The sequence below is a fragment of the Photinus pyralis genome, unplaced genomic scaffold (genome assembly GCF_008802855.1).
Source record: "Photinus pyralis isolate 1611_PpyrPB1 unplaced genomic scaffold, Ppyr1.3 Ppyr1.4_LG1, whole genome shotgun sequence".
NCBI classification, from domain to species: Eukaryota; Metazoa; Arthropoda; class Insecta; order Coleoptera; family Lampyridae; genus Photinus; species Photinus pyralis.
Window position 1 is genome coordinate 65,469,377 of NW_022170249.1, and position 24,660 is coordinate 65,494,036.

The window sequence follows — 24,660 nt, forward strand, 5'->3', positions numbered from 1 at the left end:
CGTGAGATCTTGGAAACGGTTCAACTTTACAGGCCCATAAAACAAGCTATGTTTCCTCCAAATTTCAAACCCATACGACATTTTTTCGCAAAAATAAGAATAAAAAACGAAAAAAACAGTTTTTCCGGTTTTTCTAGGAAAATTGTGAAAATAGTGTAGATACAAAAGTTGCTCATTTTTTTAATCTCTATAACTTTTACATTTAACATTTTCTGCTAAAATTAATAATTTTGCCACAATTTGCAAAACACCACTTTCCGCCCCTTTCAATCCCAGTGATTTCACCCTCGGGAAAATTCAGCTGTTTTAATTATTTTTTCACAATTTCTATTCATTTCACCTGCCTGAAAAACCTTGCGTGGTATTCGATATTTAAACTCTGTTTAAGTAACTCTCTTCAATTCTTACTTTTATTTAAGTAATATTCTTACGCCATCTAGCCATTTCCTTTGTAAATCCGTTAAGTTTACCTTTTAGACTTTAGTTAGTTCCGCCATCTTAGTGAGCTACGTCATGTGATAAAGAACAACATTGTTTTGGTCCTTGCCGAATAATATACCTTTCGAGACCCGATCTTGTCTACGTTACTTTTGTTACTCCGAATTTGATCTTTGATGGTATTCTAATGAAATGTCTCAACGAAAGGAATTAGTTTCTACCAACCACGACCTCTTAACGTGATTGGTTCTATCTCTACAGCGAAGTGTCGGAGGAGGGTACTCACAAAGAGCGAAATATCTCGAAAAGTATCAGAAGAGAATACTCATAAAGGGCAAGTGGAACGTCTGGTCGAGACACATCTATTAGTGATGTTAAAACATTCAGTGTCAATATCTGCAGAACGGGGTGTCGGAGGGGGGTGTGAATATCTCGAAAATGGGGTATCGACGGTACCTACACAGGGAAAATGCAAGATTGTGGAGACTTTTTCTAGGGACTTGAATCTTCTTGCATTATATAGCATGCCAGGCGACCTTTAAAATTCTAATTTTGTGGGTACAAATTAGTCTTTAAATTATACGTTCCATTTCTTTTTATTAATTCTGAATATTTCCCTTTTTTTTGTAAAAAAATGTTTAAAGAATATTTAAATTGTTTAAACAATGAAAATTTAATTTCGATACAAATTGGTCTATAATTCATAGTTTTTGATGCAACTAAGAAAATTGCAATTGGGAAAAGTGCCAACTTGAAATCAAGGCAGAAGTAAACGGGTACAAATTCTAATTTTGTGGGTACAAATTAGTTTTTAATAGTATATTTTTACTTGATTTGGGCAAAGTGGGGGTGCCAACTTTATCAACCTCTAAAACATGAAATTGGGTGCGTAATCCATTTGCCAGGAAACCTAAAGGCTTGTTACTAGAGGAAAAATTAACATCAATATGAATCTTGAGGAACTTTTGAACTAAACTTCGATGTCAAAAGTCAAAGTATTTCGTTAGTTTCTTAAAAAGGAAAGAGTCCCTACTTCCAATATAGAACACAGAAAGACGATTGTGTGTTTAAAATTGATTATCCTTAAATTGTGAATGGTGAATTCAATCCCTTTTTCGTAGACATTTGCCCAGTTTTAATGGTATATATTCACTGGCCAGAGAAAACCCTTGTTAGTTCCCTGATCCCTTCTCATAGTGGAAAAAGCACCCGGGCCAAAATATTAGTAGAGATGTCGCAATTTTTTAATAATATGCAAAAAGTGGATACCGCTTATAAGAGAATGTGGGTGTAGTTTAAGTATCAATCCCACTAAATCGATTCGATTACGCAATAGCACCATCGAAAATCGATTCATTTGGAAGTAGACTAAGAAACTCCTAATTGCGTAGGTGGCAAAGTGTCCTAGGGCGCTCGATACCACACTCTTTAAGTTTGTTTACGTAATCGTTTAAATTAAAGCTAGAGTGACGGCGGCAACCGATCCTTGGAATTAGAAAAATAAAAACAATACGCCACCTAAAGTGGGTTGCAACATGTGGTTTCGTGGTCAAGTGCAAAATTACCATGTTACCATCATCCACTTAAGTTACCAGCAAGCAAACTAGTATCAAGGCCGCTTATTTATAATATCAGTAACGTGTCTCATTTTACTCAAGTTACGCAGATGAAGCTTAAAACTTCATTACTACATTAATTACGACAAGGCTTCGCCGAGTAAACCGATAAGTTCTAAAGCTCTAACGGGATTATCACGTTAAAAAAATTATTTATTTACTAACGGGAAAAAAACACTATTTGTATTTGATTACTGTTATTTATATTAGTTAAAATTGTGAAATTATGAGCATTGCAATCGAATTGATTAACAATTAGGTTCCTTTCGAGAAGATGGGACGCAGTGGGAAGGCCAACACAACTGTATAGGTGTAGTTGCAAAAAACAACCGCTGTCTTGTTGGTTTTACAATTCAACAAATTCTTGATAAAGGGCAAAAATAATGGCGGTAGACCTCAAAACTTACCACCTTCGAACAAAAAATCGACTTAGATTTGGTGATTTTTATGAAACTGCACGACACGTTGATAAACAACCCCCCTAGACAACAGTTGCGAAATTTTTATTACAGTTGGATTTTTGATCATGTACGAGGACTGTGATTCCTAACTGAAATATTTGTGATTAGAGAATTAACAAAAGTGAGAAAATTTTCAATAAAGAGATAAATTAAAGTTAGGTCACAGCATCTTTCGGTTGAACTAAATTCCCTTTTGTTATAAAGGAATCTATTAAGATGTGGATTAGGAGAATATTGGATCCTAGGCTATGATATTCTATGGAACCGAATTAAATTTCACATGTTTCAGGTCTATTTTGGAACGGGCCCTTCGTTACAACATGTTTTGTTTGTTTACCACGTATAGAAAAAAATACACACCATTTTTTCAAATAGTTTAAATTGTGGGGTACCATAAAATGTATGGAACCGGCTGCATTACTCAATTTAAGTGATTACTTTTACAGGGCAGTTGGGGTTTTAGGAGCGGTGGCTATTGGCTCTCATGAGGGCTCTAGGCTTTCTAGTGATGAATGAGTCAAAAATCAGTAATAAACCATATTGCACTTCCACAAGTTTCATCCATACCACATTACTCTTCACCCAGAGCTGTATGGGGAAGAACCGAAAGCCTTTTAAAATCCTGTTCAGTTTTGTAATTGTGTATCAAAACAAGTTCAAGCAAATAACAAGTTCTTGAAAATTGTTATTTTTTCTATCGAAATCACTTTCCATAATTGGTAGAGGGTTTTAAGTTATTTCTTATTAGCAAAAATTTAAATTTTTATTTTTCCCGAAGGTTATTGGGCGCAGGAAAATCCACACTGGGCAAAATCAACATCTCTCGTGTGGCATTACTGGCCGTGGTGAAAATTAATAACCTTTTTTCTACGTATTTCAATTCAATAGAGCGTTGTTTCTTTCTTGGTTCCGGAGAGTCCGTAGATAAAGAAGTAATCTTATCTTGGTAACGTGTAGTTACAGAAAAATCAAAAAACTACGCAGCTAAGAGTTTATCGTATACATTAAAAAGATGCTTGTTGAGTGCGTGAGTAACTACAAGGTACAAGCTCATTCATTTCTGGGGAGACCTCTAATAAATTTCCTTCTTGAAAAAAGATGGCGGACTAAATTATTAAACATCATGTAAAAAAAGGTGTGGTTAGTAAACACCAAATAGGAGGGGAGTAGTTTGAAAAGTGTTTCAGGGGGATTCAATGGAAAGATTTCAAAGGGAACCCACGCAAAGAATTTCGTTCCATTTTTACTACAACGGAAGGTAGAAGAGCATTAATTTAGTTTACCAAAAGTTAAAAACAAGTGAGATTTTCCTCGTCAAGTGATTAAACGTATCATCTGAATTTAAGCGTACAGAAATTATTTAAACCAGTAATAGGCGAAGACCTTGTTACACTAAATTTGCGTGGATAGTTTTGTATAAATAATTGAGAGACAATATTATTCAATCGAGGACGAATCGCTGAAACGTTACGTTGCGTAGTAATTGTTTGTTACAAAGGGAATATCGTAGGGAATATTGTCCACTTGAAGTGCGACGGTTCCAGCACGTGTAAAATAGGATTAAAAAGATTTGCCTTCCTATTTCGAGTTCATAACAAGGGCGAACTGGTAGTTAACACACGTAGTGGACACCCTTTTTATGCAGTAACATAAAATACATGATGTTATAACAAAATTTGACTTGCTTGTAATTATAAACATTGGAAATAACCATTTGAGAAAATTTCATCCTGAGGGCAGCGATTCCCTGGTCTATTAGTAGAAGATAAAGTTATCTATACCATTGTCAATGTAAGGAGGGTACCATAGTATACACGTATTTAGGTCAAATTAACGGTTTTATTTACGACAAATTTCCACAGTCGACGAAGAGCTCCATTTATGTTTTGAATGTTAAATTAACAAAGAAGAAAAAAATCGAGACTCAAAAAAGTTTGTTGACGTATTTGACGATTAAGTAAACAATAAACTATTTTGAGTCGCGACTTTTCTCTTCTTTGTTCAATTTTCGTAGTTTAAAAACGGATTGACGTTTATGGATTGTTATACCCGTAAACATTGGATTTGGAGCAAAAAATTAGTTTTTCATCTAAAATCGAGTTGTGAAAGTTCATTAAAGAAAATGAGTTCATGGATCCATCCCATTATGTGCAAGGTATAAAATCTTGCACTTTTCATTGTTATTTGAGTGCAATTTGAATATTATAGTTAACCTAATTACAATTTAATGCAGAATGCCCAAATTTAGGGCAATTAAAACCCTACCTAATTGGAACTAAATTGTATGGTATTACCGTAAGAGAATACATTGGTGCTTTTATTGTTTTAGGGATAGTAGGTATCTCTTTAAGTCAAAACATGGTTAGTTGTATCTATCCCACACTGCATCCCTTTTAGATTTAATTCGTCGGACTTCTGTAACAAATTCATGTTCGAGGCCCTCTTGGATTTCTTGTAATGTGCAATTCAAAAAACCTGGACAGTACACTACTCACTTACAGTGTTTCAACGAAGGATGACATGTCACTTCTATTTCCACATCTGCCATTCTATTTATATGGAGTAATCTAAATGGAGCTTTTGATTTACATTCAACTAATAAAGAGTCTCTTACTTTTCTTATGCTTTTAAGACCACCAAAAACACCAAACAAAATTTTTTAAATTATTCATTGAATTGAGGGGGTAGGCACAGTGGACCTTTGGGGCGCCTAAGTGCTGCCTGGTCGGGTTCCCCTTGTGAATAAGATAGAATACATAAGAATATAAGGGCTTGCCAGCCTCTTAAAGAACTACGTTTTGTCTCTTGCAGGATGAAAGTGATAATAAACACTTCGGATTTTGGGCCACTCAGACACACAGAGTATTAATTAAATATGTATCAAAATAATGACCCGAATCTCAAATACATTAAATTTAATTTGGTTCCATACACGCAATGCGTTTAATCGTTTTTCAAACGAAATTTGCGTTCAAACTAATATTTTTAATGGCCCCTCGGTCGCGAAAATAACGTTTATTTTTATTTGTGCAAATAACCTGACCAAGCAAAGAAGCACACTTCACACCTATGATTGATCGACGAGGGGCCCATTATTGGCCAACTGTGTCATGACAGTGCAAGAAAGGATACCTTACACTTACACCACATAATTAACTTAATCAGTGCTTATAATCAGCTACAAGGTTAGAAAGGAATTTACAAATGGTACCAAAATCGCGTTGTGGTAGACAATGATGTTGCACTTCTCATTTCGCAACGACAAATTTAAGCGATTCAAGTAAGTTCCGCGAATTTTTACGTGTTTTCGAAAACAAACCTTGAGACACGCATGATACATATAAGCTTAATTATCTCGGAGCACACGCAAACGTCGCCTTAGCAATTGAAATAATTTGTCTCTTAACTCTCCCTAAATTGGCACCTCGCGCAAAGTTTTTGAAATTTTCCTGAAAAAAATAAACCAAAATATGGCAAAGATTAATATTTTAAATAATCGAATCAAGTATGCGCTTAATTGAGTCATTCAGTATTCCACTGTTCCATTAACCCTATTGGAGGGATGTGAGGATGGAAAAAATCGAAGCGTCAGTGGAGTGGTTGTAGGTTTTCTATAGCCACTGATTTCCAGGAGCGAGTTGGATCTAGTCTAGGAAACCGAGTTAGTGACAGATTCGATTTCTAATGTGAATGCCAGAGACGAGGAAGTTAAGGGTAGTAACAAAATTGTTCAGGGTAGTTCTGATGCCTCTTTATGAAGTTTGGACAGAGCATAGAGACGGAGAAATTCTACCTGTCATGTTTCACTGAGGTCATCGGAGTTAAAAAGGGCTTCATCTACACATAAATTTAATGTAAATTTAGAGATTTAGAGTCTATTTTACAATTCAAGGGAGAGTATGAAGAAAATTTGATGACAAGAAGGATTTGAGGGGAAATTTAAAGGAAACATAAGGGAGAGCTCGAAGAAAGCTGGATGAAACTGGGAGCAATAACAAATTTTAGTGGAACTGATGGCAATCTGCGAGGAATGTGATAAGAACTTCAAGGGAAATGAAGGGAAACTTAACAAAAATGGAGGAAAGCTTCGGAGGAACATAAAAACTTGAGGAGTACTTGAAGAGAACTAGACCAACCTGATGAGAATATGAAGAATTCGTTAGAAACTTGTGAAGAACTTCTTCGGAGACAACATGAACAGAACTTTACAGAACCTTGGGAAGAATTTGATGGCTGCTTGAAAAGAGCACTTGGTTCATAGAGAAGGAAAATTTCAGAGGAACTTGAGGAAAGCATGAGGGGAAACCACACGAATTTGAAAGCAACTGGAGAGAAGAACCTGAGCAATCGTAGCGTACATCACTGTGTGGAAAATCTTGGAGAAAATCTAGAGATGTGTTACCCCCTGTAGTATAGTATGGGGTGGTTATGGAGACAGTTGCTGTAAGTTGAATAAATTTTAATCTAGTTTACAGTAACAATTTAAATATACGTGGTCGTATTAAACAACTTATTTGCATATTCATAGCATCACGTTGACTTTTACGTAACTCAAACCATAATAGCTACGAACAATAGATGAAATAAAATGTCCTTGCGCGTCCTCATTTCTTGCATGTGAATGACGGCACGATAAAATGTGTACCTACTACTGTTAAACCGTAATTACTGGTTGACGTATTAATGTAATTTGTACGTAATTAAAATGTTGAATGCATACGATTACGTAAAGAATTAAAGATGTTGAATTTACATAATTCTCTGATTTATTGAAAGCAATCTAGCTTCGTTTCGTGCCATTTCGGCATAATTTATGAGTGTTTGTCATGAGTATAACTTTGGGTAATTAATTAATAATTATGATTGACCGTCAAAATGTAACAATATTGTAAATGTTGGCGATTTCAATGTAGGAAGTTTTAAAATCAAACACCCTCCTAAGTGTGTCCTTCAGGTGTAGAATTTCAACGAAAAATGATACCTCTAGTAACCGCAAAAGTTATTTTGGTTGATATTAATAATAGGGGTGGTCGTATTTCGGAATGATTTAGTACCTTATAGTTTTTATTTGATTCGTAGGGCGAGAATTAAGCAAACGAATATACGATTAAAGATACCGGTCTGTGTTAATAAAAAGCCATTTTGTGGGCGTTCATTTAATTAATAAGGAATAGAGAGGATGATATTTGAGGAAAAATTTAGAGGATTAGAGAAAATTTAAATCCTTAAATTCGCGTTTAGTTTCCAATTTTTGATTTTTCAATTAACTTTCTTGTACAGAAATATTATGAAAATCACAAACTGCGTCTTCAATCAATAAAATATGGCGGAACATCCGAATACCAAACAGCGTAAAGAGACGTACGCTTTCTAACCGTCGCGAACGAGCCGCGTTGTAGCCTCCTTCTTGCAGTATTTAATAAAAACCACTTCCATAATAAATAAATCTGCTTCTTCTGGTTTTTATTGATACAACGCAAATAATAATTACCCTTGATAATGCCAGCTTCAACAGAACACCGAACTAATGCGCACATCGTTTTGAATACCGGCATCTTCTATTGTCTCTACCAACAGGGATAAAAACACGTGTGTTCAATAACAAAAATTCTTATCGCAAATAACCAGAAGTGCCTACATTTTAACACGCAATTTCATGTTTTTGCAAAATAAGCAATACTGAATTACAAACAATTTTAAAAGGAAAAATAACTACAGAAAAACAAATTCAAATGAAATACACCAATTATGTGCTTATTCAAATTATTCTCCCAGATTTACTCTACTAAATTCAAATACTAAATAAGGTAAATTGTGCATAAAAAGTCGCTCTTTATACTGTATTCTCTTTGACTTAAAATTAGCGAACACAAAAAATTACTACAAACCGAAACACACACCCCCAGAATCCCAAAGCAATATCACTAGAAGAGAAGAGACAATATTAACAAGACTGAAAACCGGACATACAAAACTTACCCACGACTACCTGCTTAAAAAGGAAGAAGAACCAACTTGCCAACAATGCAATATCAAACTAACTGTGAGACACATCCTCTGTGACTGTCCTAGGACCACGAAGCAGCGCAACAACTTTAACATCGGCAACCCCTTAGAAACCGCTTTCTCAAAGCCAAAGAACGTAATAAGTTTCCTAAAAGACATTCAACTAATCGATGCCATGTAAATGTAAATCTTATCTGCTGTATAAGCAAAAATGCCACAAGACCTTGTAGTTCAGGCATTATTCCTTTAAATAAAAAAAAAGGAACATCGTGGGCACGAACTTGATCTAGTTATTTTCAAACTTTATTGAAAAGTACCAATAAGGTAACTTTTGTGAAGGAACTGCAAAGTAGAATCAGCTGTTTTCAATTTTTGCAATATATACGATATTTTATGAACATTTGGCGTTTAATTTTGCAAGCAAGCATTTTTGAGAAAATCAAAGTTTGAAGTCAAGTTTCAGAGAAATCTAGGAAATGAGAAAATATGTAACCGTAAATGTATCTCAGCTCAGGTCTCAAGTCATATTTAAAAAAATTTATTTCAAAGAAAGAGACCTGTAGCATGTTATTCTAAGGTCACTTAAATGGTTTCCAGAGCATTCCAGCACCATTTCCTGGGTGGAACGTGAAAGTCCTGGAAAGAAGGCACTAGAAATCTCTCTCAAATCTTTCTCTCTTTCCTTAAAATTTCAAATACCTTCAAAAGCAGTGTCACGAATTTTAAGAGAGCCATTTCCAGACAAGAGAAATTAGGAGCACCGAAAACACCCTGAAATATTTCCCTCTGTTCTGGAAAGTCATCCAATGGTCTGAAACGTATTTAAAACACTGTAAGGAAGGGTTTTCCAGAGTCTTCTATATTGTATACGTTTTCCAGTGCTTCCAGCTTATTTCTCGAAAGTTATGTAAATATGGTTTAATATTTGAAGATAAGGTCACCCTCTGTAACAGGTGGTTGCTTTAGAAATTTGTTGATTCAAATCTTATAAAATTCCCAGTATAGGAATTTTTCTGCGTGTACCGCTTCATAAAATAAGGGAACGGAACTAATATACGAAAGAATGAAGCCCCTTAAGATTAGAAACGAGCGTACAAGCAGATCAGAGTTAAAACGCCACAGTGTTTCCGATTCTAAAAATCACTCTGACGGACCACGAGGGACGCATGTGTAAAAAAACGTAGCTGAAGCCTGTTATGCGTTGGGGTCGTTTCGGTATTCAGGATCGGCGAGTAAAAAGTGGGTGAGAGAGAAGGAGTCTTCACCAAAATTGTTCTTTTGCTAGCATAAAGTCATTTGAATTATTGATCCTTTTTGAGTATTATTTATGGTTTTAGTATCAGATTGGCCTCAGTGTCAGACGGTAGCACTGCTTACGCAATATTTTATGTGCCACGCTATAAAATTCCTAGATAAACCTGTAAATTCCAAAAAACATCCGTAAATTGTCAGAAAGATGTGTATCTTCCCAGAGAGATCTGTAAACTTTCACATGAACTGTCTGATTTTAAATCAGGAACATTAAAATATGCATAATTATGGTGGTGGTGAAAATTAATTAGATATTTTCAATTAGTTAAAAGCAAAATGCTTAGACGCATCAATTTTACTAAATATCCACATAAAGCTGCATGCAAAACATGTGCTCGAGATTATGAAATTAGTCGTTTCATTCAAATATGGCTATTTAAAAAAACGATGTGGAATATTAGGAAATAGAATTAATTAAGTGATTGAGTCTTACTATAAAGGCGGCCCCCTTCTATCCAAAATTGGTGTGTTCGAGTGTTTTTACAAAATTATTAAATAAAAATGACAGCAGTTCACAAATCTTCAAATTGTATGAACCTTTTCAGACAGATTATTTAAGTAATTTTAGAAGAAATGTTACGCCAATCATAAAGCGCCCTTATAAAGTACACGGAATTTTGATAAACAAAGAAGATGTCTATCCCTTACCTTTGGTGCAAGACTCCAAAGATATTAAAGACTATATAATAAATGACCAAAAGACATAAAGGAGCTGCGACAAATATCATAAACCGTACAGTAATAAACTGGAAAGTGACAAAATAAAATGACGCTATTGTAATTTAGGTAGGTCTTGGTGAAAGTAGAATCACACAAAATAATTGCAAATCTGATCGGGTTTGATTGTTAGTCTCCAGATATGAATGAAACATGAATTGCAAAAAATCTATAGAGACGTACAAACTCTAACCAAATAAACTCTTAATTGATTAATTACTGGGAGAATTTTTGAAGCCTAATCTGACATTAAGTTTTTTTTTATTATTAAATTAAATTAAACCTCAACCAACATAATAAATCACTGTCAAAAAACATTACTGAAACACCATAAATCTGATTAAAAGGATTACATGTGCGTTTTCTAAGTGGAGGAGAACAAGGTCGTTCTAGAAACAAAAGATGCACGCATTTCAAGGTCAAAGGTGGCTGAGCATAATTTAAAAAGTTAATTAAAATAGGATAAAAACTGCCCACTTAGGCGTTCGTATTTGAATTTCTTGAGTGATGGGCACAAGTTTTAATTTCTTTCGACACAATGTAGGTGCACTCAATTTTCTACAAGTTTACGAGTTGCTGATTGGAAATGCTCCTTTATATGCATCACACGCCAAATGAGTGTGTTTATTGAGAATAAAGCGACCTTAAACTCTACCTTTTATGGGAATATCTCAAGTGTTTACACTTTTATAGTACAAACAATGGTTAATGTAAAGGAGAATCAGTGTAAACATTGCCTATGTTTACTTGTTACGTACTAGGTAATTAATTTATTATGCATGCGCGAACATCTGTGCTAGTTTGATACATCGTTGCATCTTACTAAGAATAGACAAATCAGGTTTCCTTTCCGCTATTGGAGAACATTCGTTCGATTCATTTTCATTTTCTAGCGATTAAGATTGATAGCGATAAAATGCAAATGCATCCAATTCGAATCGGGAATTACGTAGGCAAATTTCGCCTTCGCATTTAACTTATAGATGAACTTCATTAACTTTGGACGGAATGCCTAAATTTCATCAATTAATGCCTATAATTTTAAGGCGAAAATTAAGGGCATTTCGGAGATCTTGTGTACGTATAGTTAACTTTCAGCGTGTATTTTATATTTTAACAACCCGCAGGAAGGTGATTCAAAATTTAATTACGATGTTTGTCATCGGCTTGTACGATGAGTAGGGGTTTTCTGTTTGCTTTATGTTTTGATTTTTTTGCAATGGTATTTTTCCACCATCTCTCAATTTTTGTATGTTTGAAAACTGTATCGTATTATGAGACGGGTTATGTCCTGGCCAAAGGGACATACCCCTATATTGTTTCTTAAGCATGAATAAAAATGATAATGTGTATCTACCGGTTTCCTAAAGTAATTAAGAAACCAAGACCCTATAGAAAACAAATACGCAGAAATACATCTGGAGAATTCCAAATTTTGATAACCTGTAAATTTCGATGGCCCTCAACTACTCAAATCCACAAAACCTCAAAACCTTTATCTATTTATGCTAAACGATCGAAAAAATAAATCCAAATCAGCCACCCTTACAAAACGAAGTGTGTTACATTCGTCGTAAAAATGCTTCGTTTTTACCAGCTTAGCAATAATGTCGACTTATATTTTAAAACCCACTAAAAGCATCTGTAATTAAGCAACCAATTTAATTACGCAACTTTGTGCAATGCAGACGAAGCAATAAATTCTATTAGGACTATCATTCCTTTTATTCTGTCACTGTCGCTCTAAACCTAACGAAATGGGTTATAATTCGGAATAGAAACGAGCAATAAATGTTAAATTTGGACAATAAATTAGTACATCATTAGCACTTGGCCCTAGACAATGTTAATATTTGTTCTGCTGAAATTGTTTAATCTTGAAAAACAATTTTTTTAACTTTTAGGCCTGCCTTTTGATTTGTTTTTGAGATTCGTTTAATGGTATAAGAGGATTTCAAGCCTTCGAAGAAAAATTGAAGTTCGTATTACTTCTCTTTGATCTAAAGGATACGGTTGAAATTTAGCCAAGAGATCTTCTAGTCCCATAGATTAGATTTTTAACCATTCCTATTGCAGGGAAGCACTCAGTGAAGTGTTTGGACGCCAGATGGCGACACTAGATTTTTATTCTGCGATCACGTAGACTTTCACGTTGAAAATGAAAGTGCCTACACATTTTCTTTCAAAAGCCTTTGAAGGTATAGCGCAACGTGTTAATTATATATTAACTTAATAACTTCATACCGTCATTTTGCATATAGTGAAACAGCTTCATTTTTATGCAATTAGAAGGTTGCGTTTTAACGTTTAATATTTTTAGCACAAGCTTAATAACCACGTTTCTTATAAAGATGTTAAAATCAAACAGAAATAAAAGGTAAAAATGTAGACGTTAAGTGCAAGGTTTCATGAGTCAGTGACTGCCGCCGCCAAGGAAGAAAACTCGTTCCATAACAAATATTAATAATAATGCTCAGGATCACTATATGAACAATTGAAGCTGATTAAAGAAGCACACGCATATATACGCAACTATCTCTTGGAATATCATGTATATGAAGGACCTTGAGATATTTCTGCATGATTTATTACACATGCATTGAAGCGTTGATTCGTAATGATGGAAAAATAAGAAACTCGAACTGAAACCATTATAACCTTTAATCGTGATCCGATGGGAAAAAATGTAAATCAAAGAAGAGGATTTCGATTAAATAACCGAACAAAAGTTGCACTTTTAGATCGCCATCTCTCACAAGTCGAGCTCTGTTTATGCAATTATTCCAATTGAATATAAACTAATGCTAATTTCTCTATATTTATGGAAGATAAAACTAGAGTTGTCTTGTTTTTAGTTCAAATACCTCGACCGTATTTTCTAATTTGAAAGTGTGACTTTCCTTTCACGGAACCTTTGATTTTAGATTACTTGCTCCAATATGAGAAATAGTAACGATCTACTTGAGCAAATTATTTGCAAATCGCAAATTTTGTACACGTAGGGTTTTGAAATCGAAAACTCTCTTTGGTTTTGCACTCAAAAATGAATTAAAATGATCTTTGGATTAAAGTACTTCCAAGTTTAAATTCTTATAGTTTTTCAGATAACATCGAACCATACGATAGGTCTACAAGACACCAATGATAGATTTTCAATACGTTTCATTTCGGAAAAATAATCAACTTGTCTACAAGTGGGTCAAAAAGGGATAGTTTACCTTAAAAAAGTCAGTAAGTAAAGTGAACGGGTAACGGAATCCTGAACTTTTGTGCAGATAAAGCCTATTTTTTTAAAAACCAAAGTACCTGAGTAAATGGTTGGGTTATAAGGTGGTAGCATGCTATATTTATCGAGAGGGGGCTCTTTGCTCCTTTGATAAGTTTAAATTGCAACTCAAAAAAACTTGTTTTAAATTAAGCAATTCGCGAGTTAACATAATTAGGACAGTCGGAACAGCTGTTTGATTTCAATTAATAAAGTCTATAGTTTGTACTTAAATGGAGGCTTCATTCGAATTGAAATGAAGGAGCTTGAATGTAATTTGAGTATTATTTACTTAATTTCGAATTTCCAAAATGGAATGTATTCAAGCTTGAATGAAAGTATGAGTGCTTTCAGTTTTTCATTTCTTGCACTTAACAAAAGTACCTAATTGTAAATCTTAGAATTTGATTTAACTCCTAACAGGCTTTTATATCGAGATATTCCAGTTCCTCGTTTTAGTCAAAGCTGGCTAAAGTGGGTTGAACCTGTTTTCCTATTCTTTTTGTATTTTGGCGAACTGTTCATTAACTTTGGGAAAATTTAATAAGGACCAATTAGGGAATGCAATCCCGCAGCAAAATCTCAATCCCGGTATTTGCGGGATTGTTAGATGTTAATCCCGCGGGATCCCGGTATTTGCGGGATCTCGCAAAACTTTAAATAAATTGGCAAATATTCTTATAGAATGTGGCCTGCAAAATTCATAATTTCAAACAGTTCCAAGATTGGGCTACTAGTTCAAAAGTTACAGCACTTTGAATTTTCTTTCGAAATTGGTTTCTAGTAGGGAATGCAATCCCGCAGCAAAATCTCAATCCCGGTATTTGCGGGATTGTTAGATGTTAATCCCGCGGGATCCCGGTATTGCGGGATCTTGCAAAACTTTAAATAAATTGGCAAATAAGCAATTCTGTGCAGTTAACTTCTGTATTAAAATAAATCGCTAATTATCACAATATTTAACAAAAAAGTACCTTCGGCCTAACTTAGAACTCAAAAAAACCTTACCTGTAAAGCACAAAGAGTCTTCTAAAGTGCCTCAAAAATCATAGTACATTTTTAACGAAAAAAGTTTAACAATTATTTAAAAAAAAATTCGCCGTTATCAGTTTCATTAACAAAGTAAACAGAGTCGTCCCCTTGATCGACAAATTCCTCAGTCCCGCAAATCCCGCGGGGTCCCGCTCCATTTATGTGCGGGATTAATCTCGCAAAAATGCTGCGGGATCCCGGTATTTCGGGATCCCGCAATCCCGTCCCGGTATTGCATTCCCTAGGAACAATCATGAGAAAGCCATTTTCCAACCAACAGACCTTGGAATCTTATATATAGGTATTCATATCGGTTATTTTACTGTTAAGTGTTAAGGTTGTTGAGATTAGTGAAAGGACTGTCGGAATGCGTTATTATTTACAGACAGTGGCGTAGGAGGAGTAGTGTAAATTTACGATTCAAATAGATCTCGAAATGATACCGTTGTATATTCCCCCTACGTAGAGCGATCAAAATTCTTGTCTCTACATCGAATTACCAAAAGCGAAAGTGTATAACCATAAGGATGCGCTAAAATGTCCCGCATAACGGTACACTTGCACAAGATGTGTAGGCCGTTTAAGTGCTACTTAGTAAATTACATTGTGGTAAGGTAATAAATCAATTTCAGAATTGGTTTGCGGTCATACGCCGCCGACAGGAGTTTTTGGCTTCGACGCCCATTGCCCGAACTATCAAAATAAAGGCATTTTGCAAGACCACACGATCGGCACGAAGAAAGGTAAATATCAGACGGTAATTAATGTATTTAAGTTTCAACCTGTTCCACTTGCCCCACCTTTTTGACCTTCCCAATAACAATAACTGTGCCTCCTGCCTCGCGATAAAAAAAAGCTTAAAAAAGGAAATCGCAAGTAGGATGATGACTGTTATCTTTTTAATGGTTAATTACGTCATTTACCCGTTAAAAAAAGCTTGAAAACTACTTACAGGTCTAGGTATAGACTGTCACTCCAGGGAGAATAATCTGAAACAAAATATAAAAATTAGCAACAATAAACAGGGTGTAATAAAAATGAAATAACATCTCTTTGTGGTTTGATAAGTAATAATAAGAAATAACAATGCAGTGTTACCCACCTACACCACACGGAAGATGTTAGCAGCCTTCGGCAGCACGCGAAATAGCCAATAAGTATCACGGCGACTTATTAAACGCTGTAGAATTGTGATAATTTGTTGCCGTTTTCATTGTTCTAAGCTTGTGAAAAAAATACCACCGGCAAATCATTTTTCGCGGTAACTTGTACAGTTAGATAATAACGAGGTCTGCGTAAAAATTAATATTCGAAGCTTCAAGATTTATTTCAAGTATTAAGGGAGTGTCTTTCTCGCATGTTATTCATAATGAGAGTTTTTGCGACTATTGTCGAAACTAATTACCGTTTGCCAATGGTTTATTACCGTATTGTGTTATAATTGCCATTTTTTTTGCTACGATCTAAGTATATACGTATACTACAATCTACACTTCCCTTTGATATATTAACTCTTTGTTTTTTAGTCGCTTAAGTGTAATTTACGCTAACCGTATTTTCGAAAGCACATTACGGGTGTACTGCCGGTGTATTCAATAGCGAATTTAATGTTTCCTTTGTCTGAGCCAAGTACCTACTTTTTGCAATGCAAAAGCATCGCAATGCTGAAATAACGCGACCGAGATTCAGACAGGGAAGTTTATGATACTGTAATAAATCATGGTTTCTTTATGGTCGAGACTTAATTATCTACCTACTGAAAACAACCCCTTTCCATTAGAGGCGAATTATTCGAACATTGGGCTTTAGATTGTGATAATTTGTGTGTACCGGCCTCTCTACCCTCTTCAGTTTCCCCCAGTTTTGCCTTGGCAATTTTTTCAAAATGAATCGATAAACTTGAAATTTTGACAGTAGGTAGGGTATAGCCTAAGGACCAAAATCTATAGCATACCAAAGGGTGCTTTCGCCCTGGTGGTGGTTGCCACCCCATTTCGGGGGTTGCAATATTTATTGTCATTTTAACACAGGAATAGATAGAAAAATTAATTCTAAGCAAAAAGTATACATTTTTTTTTGAAAGTTAATAAATACTTCTCCAGTTATATTGGCGACCGAAAGTATAAATTTTTCATAGAAAAGAACAGTGTTTTTAATTGGTTATTCGCGAAAAATTCGAAAAAAATGCATTTTATAAAAAAACTGTGTAGAACAAAAGCGCAGCTTTAAAAAAAAGCAAAGAAAATGCTTTTTTAATAATTGCTGTATGACCAATACGAACCGAGTTGTGCCTTGTTAAAGGTTAGCTCGTGTTTGTCAAACAGTAGAGTAGAGTGCTTCACAGTCAAATAACGGCAAAACTATGCATTTTTCGAGAAACACTTAGAATATTCTTTAAAGTATTTAAAAAAACATTTCTTCTTTTTTTTTAAAGAACAAACGTTGGCATAAAAATTAACTCCCTATAACTACCACCCTAATTAAAATTAGTCCTTCCCCTTTTCCAGTTTTCTCTAATTACGTATTATTAATACATTCGAGAAGTGGAACCAGTTTAGAAGACTTAATTCTGAAATAATTGAAGCTAAAAATCAAAATCGAATGTCTGCAAATTTGTGAAAAACGTCCTTTTGGTCAAAATAACTACAAAACAACTGGGAGATACGTAAAAAATTTCTCCTCGTTTGAGATCGAAGGGACTTCAGCGCATTTTTGTGTGGCAGATCAGTATTCTATTAGCCACTTTCGACTCAACCATCAATAACAGATCTTGTCGAAGGCTACTACATTCACTAACCGCTTCCCACTTTCCACGTGCACCCGCAATTTGCTTTTAAAGTGTTGACTCCACCATCAGTAAGATCGTGTCGGGGGCTACCACATTCCCTTTCACGGTACCCACTTCCGACGTCCCGTTCACTAAACGTTAAACCGCGTGAGTTCGCAACGGAAGGTAAAAGGCGCCCGAAGTAGACTACTTCTCGAAGACGCGCGCGCGCGCCTCGCAAAAGGTCGTTAATTTCGCCCCTATGACAAAAAACAAAATTCCGCCACGCAGGAGTTGTGCGCGTTTACAACATCTTTCCGACGACACCAATTTCAAAAGAATCGGACCAAAACTGTAGTAGAAGATAGGAAAAAACTGAAAAACCTTCACGTTAGTATACTACGCTCGAGGATGATGCCCAGATGTCGCCAACCCCACATTATGTAGCCATGTCCCTAAGGTTGACAAATTTCACGGCCCTGTAGATACACGTACACCCGTTGCCTTTCTACAAGAGTTCTTCTACGCGCCCACATTTGCTGCCAGCCAGCCAGCCAGCCAGCCATCCAGCCAGCCAGCCAGCCAACCAGCCAAAGTGAGATTAAAAGCTACTTTTTACAAATAAATTTGCAAAAATGCGCTAAAAATGCATTATGCACATTTGCCTCACAGGGCTGTACGACAAAAATTCAGTGAAATATAGACGTTATGCGAGTACTACCTTTTTTAGGCCTTTAGGTTCAACCCATTTATAAATTAAGAGTTTTAAAGGTATTTGATGTTTATTAAACAATAAAGGTTGATTTTTATGGGTTGAAAAAACTCTGAAATAATGTTCCAAAGTCTGTAACAATCATTACTCAACTCATCTGAACCAAATTTTGCTCACATTTACACAGCTTTAATATGTAGTTTCATGGGTTTTGGCAAAAAGGGGTAGTTTTCACCCCTAAAAAATGAAGAGCGCCCATTGGTATAATATAGATTTTGAAGTGGAGGGCAAGTTAAACTTAATGAAATTTTCATGTAAATCGATATTTACATTTTGAAAAAATTTCCAATCCTATTTACAATAAATTATTAATAAAAATAGGTAGGTACTGTAGTTGTTCTCTGTTGACTCTCGCAGGTCCAAATTTTCATATCTTTTTATAATAATAATAATAATTATTATTATAATAATATTATGAATTCAAAATAAATAATAGTGAAAGTGCAATTTAACTTTTGTAGCAGAAATGTCGGAGTGCGTAGCACTTAATTAAAATGTGCCACAGGTGGACGTACAAGGAGCATGTAATTCACTTTGCAATTTCGCACGCCAGACTAACTATCCAAAGATTTATGGAGTAAATTAAATTCCGTTTCGCGATGTTTGAGCCTGTCTATTAAACAGGAATTCAATCCAATATATACCAGGAAATGAGCCTTTCATATACATATAATGTAATTCAATTGAAAAATTATATAGACTCGTTTTAAAAGAAATCATGGGACATATTTAAAATAATTATAGAAAATTGTTTCTTCCGACGTGCAGCTGTGCCGTTCTCCGATACAAGCAAAAACTGGAAGTTGTAGGCAAGAGAACTGACAATAAATGGGATTCTTTAAAAATTGCGGGTATAAAACAGCACGTGTCCGGAAGGTGGCGACGTTTAGTAGTAGCAAAGTCGTGAGGTGATATTGATCGACATGTAAACAAAAACAAAGAAGCGATTTCTGTGAGATGAACACTTTGTCATCAAATGGGCCGAGTAGAAAAACCCTAACATGACGTTAATTCTGTCGTATATTCTACACTTTACTGAATGAATCACTTTTTTTTCAATCTGCTCGCTATTTAGATTGGTGATGGATTGATGTTCGCGTAAGGCTTGAACGGACTGCGTTTTTATCTACAAACTATCATGACTGCCTTGTCGTGGTGTAGTGACTCATCCAGAAAATGTTCTAGAGAAATATCGTTTACTGTTAAATGCACCACGTGGGCGCCGTTTTGTTACAATTTTCATACTACCAAATATTCAATGCAAGCAGAGCTGGGCAGTATTCGATTTTGTAAATACTTTTTAGTATTCAAATACTTTGTAATTAAATACTTTTATGGAAGCAGTATTTGTTTTTGTAACTCAAATACTTTCACAAATATTTAGTATTCGAATACTTCGCAAAGTATTTGGATACTTCGTAAAGTATTCGAATACTTCGCATAGTATTTGAATACTTAACCTTCCTTTTTTTACCAAAAATCGACTACCTACTCCAAAATTTCTCGGGAAAACACTTTCTCTTATTAATTTTGGTGCGTAGAATCCAAAACAATTCGTTCTTTTTCGATTAGATTTTTCAATCAAAAGTTATAGACCAGAAACCAATTTCGAAAAAAAAATTCAAAGGGCTGTTTGAAATTATGGACTCTCGATCGATCTCGATCTCAGACAATTTTTTTCCGGTCTCAAAAAAAGGCAGTGCTTTTAAGTTATTCAAATATTTGAGAACAATTTAGAAATGTTTAGGGAAAGTTTCTTGTCATAAAATCAAATATAAAAATCCGATAAATCTGAATACCGAACTCGATAGTCTACGTAAATTAAACACAATAGGGACCTTTCTTATATCCTTAAAACCATGTGTAGGTACCAATTTTCAAAGCGATCGCACGTTTCTAAACAAGTTATCATGCGCATGGATAAACGGATGGTCAAAAATGGATCTGTTCCAAAATCGCTAGGATTAATTTCAGAAAGGCGTACCTAAGATAATGAAATACTTTTCAAAGTATTCGAATACCTTTGAAAGTATTCGAATACATTCTAAAGTATTTGAATACTTATTTTTTTAAGTATTTGAATACTTTTCAATGTATCTGTATCTAGTATTCGCTTGTGCTGGACGTAAAAGTATTTAGTATTCAAATACCTTTGATTTGTGTAAAGTATTTACTATTTAGTATTCAAATACTTTTTGAAAGTATTCTGCCCAACTCTGAATACAATATATAGTCATGAGAGAAATATTCATTTAACAGGTATCTGTTAATGCGAGCCTAAACTAAGTAGGTACCTAGTCTCGATATACTTATACAGTGTCTAAGATATGAATGAACAGTATGGAGAAATTGGAAACCACAAGAAATACACCGTCGGTTAAATTAGAAAAAAAGGACTTAGCAATATTTTAAAAATCCGGAAATACCGATCAGTTACCATTATCACTTTCACAAGAGTCTTTGAGAATCTTTGTGATCCTTCAACGCTATTAGGTATTTTGCAAGTTTTTCCGTTTTTATCCGAAAATGTTCTTTCATAATCATAGGGCCTGCAGAATATACAGGGCCCTGCAACAGTACGTCGGTCTTTCCTAGCTAATACTTGGTAAAAAAAATCAAAAAACCTTTTGTGCAAATGTCAACCATAGATGGTTGCGCATCTACAGACATTATATTTGAATGTACAGGGTGTCCCATTTCTACGGTGTTAATAAACAACTGATCTTTTTAATGGAACATCCTGTATATTTGTAGCTGATTCGATGTAATTTTTTAATTTCTGTATGGAAACCTATTAACTTTTTGGTTTTTTAAATAATAATTATAATAATTCATTGCCCAACAGATATACATATCCAGTTACAGGACAATATGCCTTAATTGGAGAATGTGCAAGCATTATATTATAATTAAAAAAAAAAAGAATTAATAACAATTGAACATACTAGATAATCTAATACTATATAGAAACGAATCAAAAAATTAGTGTAACTCTAAAGAAAAGACTATATGAATGCAGAGTGATCGTTCATTAACTAATAAATAATTAGAAACTATAAAAATAAATAAAGTTAATAACCTGAGGCTGAGCTATTAGATGATTATAAATTCACATTTTGTTATTTTCACTAACATTATTTATTATTTATAACTAACAAACACCAACAAATGATTGCAATGGAAATGTTTTGAAAATTCAAAAAGTGGGGGGCTAACTCTACGCCCAAATTTTGAAATTTGAATCATTAAATAACGTTCAACCAATAAACGTGAAAATACAACTAACAAACACTATCAAACAATTTGCAATAAAAATATTCTGAAAATTCCAAAAGTGGGGGGCTAACTTGACACCGGTCCTACTTTCCACCGAGTACCTTATCCCTATCGTAGTAGAGACGCACGGTCCCTATGGTCCAAGTGCTAGGACATTCATAACAACATTCTGTAAATAACTGGTGCGCGCCACTAGATAATCAACACGAAGGTATATGGTTCAAACAGACACAATTCAACAAGGGAATATCAGTGTGATGGGAACTTATTGCACTGACGGAACTCTTTCGATACACTAAGACAATTGGTAAAATTTATTTTCTTTATTAATTCAAAATCTGATAATGTTCTTAAATTACAACAAATGCAGAAAAATAAACTCAAAAATTCTAATATTGCGATTGAATTGCAATTCAGTAGTTGTATTGAAATACCGAGCAAGGCATGAAAAATGCATTTCACTTTCGCACAGGATCGGTAGAATAGCTTTTAATTAAAATCTTTATTTATCAACTTGAGCGTGGTCACTTTATGTTAATTAAAGAATAAAAGGAAAAGTAATTACAAGGCACTATCAGGTACATTGAAAGTAGAATTATGAACGTGTTGTTTGTGAGAAAGCACGAACGTGTATATTGATAATCTGGCGTAATTTCATTTCTTAAAAGTCATCTAACGATAATGACAAGCAATTCATATAATTAATGCGCAACAAGTTGGTATTGTATCTGAAAAAAATTTTGCACGAAAAAAATTACACACAATACTTCAAAATAATTATACGGCTATTGGATTGCTAGAAGGCACAAATTGCTACAGCTAATACTATCAAGAGCCTTTATTTAAAGTTTCTTATATGTGGAATATACCTAATAACTCTATTACTTGAGGGAATTACGTCCTTACGTACCACTGCTCCATTGAACTAAAGCTCCTAATTTTTATATTGTCGGTAGTTATTATAAAGATAATGAACCTCGCAAGATCTGACAACTAAGAATTGCTAAACCTATTATAAATTACTTATAGCTGCCCTAATGACTTTTGAATTGATAGAACGATCGCGATGCTCGGTGTGTACTTGCACTTTTTCTTATAACCTATTTAGTATATAATTTACTTTTTGCGCTCCTTTTGTCTAAAAGAAGTTGTTAAATTATGTTTGTAGAACATCAGACTTATAGACCTCCTACTGAGTAGATTTTTTTTTCGTTTAGACAAGTTCATCTACTATCACTCTCGGAGGATGTTGGTACTAACTACGTCTATAGTTACGAACATCACTTGATGACACGTAATTTCATACAATTTTACAAGATTAGTGTACAAAAACTTCATTTACATGATCGTTTCAGTTTAGTTGTGCTTGTTATTGAATTTTATTTTCACAATGGGTTGGGCACGTATGCGTGCATTGAAAAAATAGTAAAATCATGCCGGCTCATACCAAGGTAACGAGACTTAATTATTAAATTACTGGCATATAGTTACAGATATGCGTTTATATCAATTTTATCGAGTATTAATGATGATTTAAAATTCCTGAAGAAGTATATGGGGAAAAAAATGTGAGGGTATAATTACTCATTAGAATGTTAATGAGAATTAATTTATGTTATCTCATCGCTTGTTAATCTATCGCCAGGGGTCACACCGAGCAATTTTAATTAGTTATACCGTTGCTATTTTTCGCCTATACGCAAGGGCGTCGAAAACAATGTGGCATAGAAGAATATTTCACACAATATATATTTCGGCATGCATTGTTTATCATTGCACCGTTATTTCTTCTAATGGGACGTAAATAAAATTCCTCCACATGTATTATTTATAATGATACCTTTCAGTCTACCACCTTCTTCCCTACGGTCATTTAATTTTGTTTATTATTCATGATCGTATTGTAACATTTCTTCGCAGTTATTTCTATTGAAATCAATGATCAATGTGAATTCAATTGCACAAAAATGTAAGACTCTCCGACAATCGCAATAATTACAAACGTAATGTTATAATAACTGTACTAATAAAGCAATCACACAAAATACTGACAAAGTTTTATGGAATAGCCATACCACACCTGGAGGAATCCGCCCCTAAAGGACTGAACAAGAATGGGATCAAATACAGGTTACTAAACAATTGTTCTCTGTGAAACCTTTATGCATTATATTGATGCATTGCTCCATTTTAATTATTTGTTGAGTATATGTAGATTAATAGTACATTATATATCAAGGTAGAGAAGTCCACTATTATTGCCTGAGCACCAAGATTACATCTCGAGGCGCTTGCGCCGAGGGATGTAAGGTGCGAAGGCAATAATAGACTTCTCTACCGTGATATATATACTATTTTTTTCACTACTAGCACTTGAAATCCTCTAAATTAACATATTATATTGATAAGAGAGTTAACGGTTGGACAGAATTGTTTGTTTCTTAATTTAACATCTCAATCAAGTACGTGGAAGTACAAGTCAAACAGGCCGTATTTTGTTCTGTCATTGAGATTTTTCAAAGAGTAATTTCGTTCGAATTTTTCAAAATGTGATAATTTTAGGTATGTAATTTCTCTGGAAATTGCGAATGGTGGCAATTATTCGTTTTAGAGAACTTGTCTAAACGTTCATTGAGCGAAATTTCGGGTTGTGTTTTCTAAAAGTGACAGCGTGACAGTTCTCATTATTGACTACTAGTTAATAATAAAAAACTATTAACCACTTTGAACAAATGCCGAGAAAGCCTACTTTACAAGTGGAAAAAAGGTTAATAATCATGTCATCAGACGCTAGTAGTGAAAAAAATGAATTATGCATTAATCAACGTTAAAAAAAATCAACAGTTTTTCTTTAAACGATATAAGACAATACATGCACGATATGCGTCAGCTAGTCAACTAGTTCATAGTCATCACCTTTGAATGGACCCTGTATGTCTCAGTACTTGGTAAACTGTACAACCCTTTTAGTTAGCTAATAGAATTCTAGATACCGCGTA

The 24,660-nt window shown here is 34.5% G+C and overlaps 2 protein-coding genes across 3 annotated transcripts in view; both read right to left on the minus strand.

Moving 5' to 3' along the window:
- LOC116159660 (beta-mannosidase-like) overlaps positions 1–24,660 on the minus strand; it is a 503,499-nt gene that overhangs the window by 82,747 nt on the left and 396,092 nt on the right. The gene's annotated exons all lie outside the window — the stretch shown is intronic.
- LOC116159659 (uncharacterized protein DDB_G0283697) overlaps positions 1–24,660 on the minus strand; it is a 175,118-nt gene that overhangs the window by 76,639 nt on the left and 73,819 nt on the right. For both annotated transcript variants that reach the window (XM_031472686.1, XM_031472685.1), the window contains one exon: positions 15,799–15,835. The gene's annotated coding sequence lies outside the window, so the exon portion shown is untranslated. The remainder of the gene's footprint in view (positions 1–15,798; positions 15,836–24,660) is intronic.